The following is a 1328-nucleotide window of genomic DNA, read 5'->3' as shown; positions in this document are numbered from 1 at the left end:
GAGAAATGAGCCTGGCTTCTAGCCAGGGAGCTGCTGTGAACACGGAACCACAGTGCCTGGGCTTTCTGTTAGAGCTCCCTGGAGCGTTAGTCTGGGTTGGAAGATAGCAAAATGATTGCAAACAACAAAACTGGGGTCTTGGATACCAACCCCTTTCCCTTGGCCCCATCAAAAGCTCCAGCTATAACCCAAAGCGGGACAATCACCCTGGGGTTGGATCAGTCTTCTCCTGCAGCTGTAAAGAATACACCACATAGTGAGTGATGGAGAAAGAACTCACAGCCGGATTGGTTGTTTGAGTCCAGTCCACTTCACTGAGAGAGTGATGTGGGGGAGGAGGATGTGGATAATAACAGAGCAAGCATAGCAAAAACAGTGAAAACAAAACGCCACCATGTTTTCACCTGTAGTGATTCTCCTTAAGAATGCACTCCATCTCACAGGTGGCTAACATGAACTGTTGAAGGAGCCCACACAGTTACCTGCAAAAGTCTGGTAGAATGGGCTAAAGTCAGGCATACGTGGGTAAATGAGTGTTTCAAGTTTATTTCTGTAGTATCAATGGAGTGCCTTCCACTCTGGCATCAAGACCAGGTTAAACCACAGCTTGGTATATCATTGTATTTTGCAGATTTCACTCAGCGCCTTTTCCTCTTTCTCACTCACGTGAGATGACCTGATTTCATCCTTACAGTAGAGACTGTTTCGGCTTCCACCTCGTGGACAATGAGATTGTGACAAGAAGGGGTCTGGTGATGCACTCAAGCTTGGATGGGCAGAGGCCGGTGCTGTGGCACAAGGAGTTAAGTCGCCGTTTGCAACGCTAGCATCCTATATGGGAGAGTCCGTTTAGTCCCTGCTGCTCTGCTTCTGATGCAGCTCCCTGCTCATGCACTTGGGGAGGCAGCAAAGATAACCCAGGTGCCTGGGTGCCTGCCATGTGTGTGGGAGACCGGGATGGAATTACTGGCACGTTCCTTAACCCCAGTCACTGCAGCCATTGGAGGACTGAACCAGCAGATGCAGGATCTCTTTTTCTATCTCCTCCCGTCTCTCTGTCACTCTGCCTTTCAAATAAATGAAATGAATCTTAATAAATAAATATTTTAAAATATGGAATGGGCAATTACTTAATCTGCATTTAGGTCTACTAAAATCAAGGCCTGTTTGTTTCAATTTTATTGTTTTTTTGTTTTGCTTTGTTTTTTAAAGATTTGTTATTCTGAAAAGCAGAGAGAGAGAGAGGTCTTCCACCTGATGGTTCTCTCCCCAAATGAATGCAACGGCTGGAGCTTGACCGATCTAAAGCTTGGAACCAGAAGCTTCTT

Source organism: Oryctolagus cuniculus, chromosome 13, assembly GCF_964237555.1.
Source record: "Oryctolagus cuniculus chromosome 13, mOryCun1.1, whole genome shotgun sequence".
Lineage (NCBI taxonomy): Eukaryota > Metazoa > Chordata > Mammalia > Lagomorpha > Leporidae > Oryctolagus > Oryctolagus cuniculus.
The sequence above is the reverse complement of the archived record's forward strand: the minus strand, read 5'-3'. Positions refer to the sequence as shown.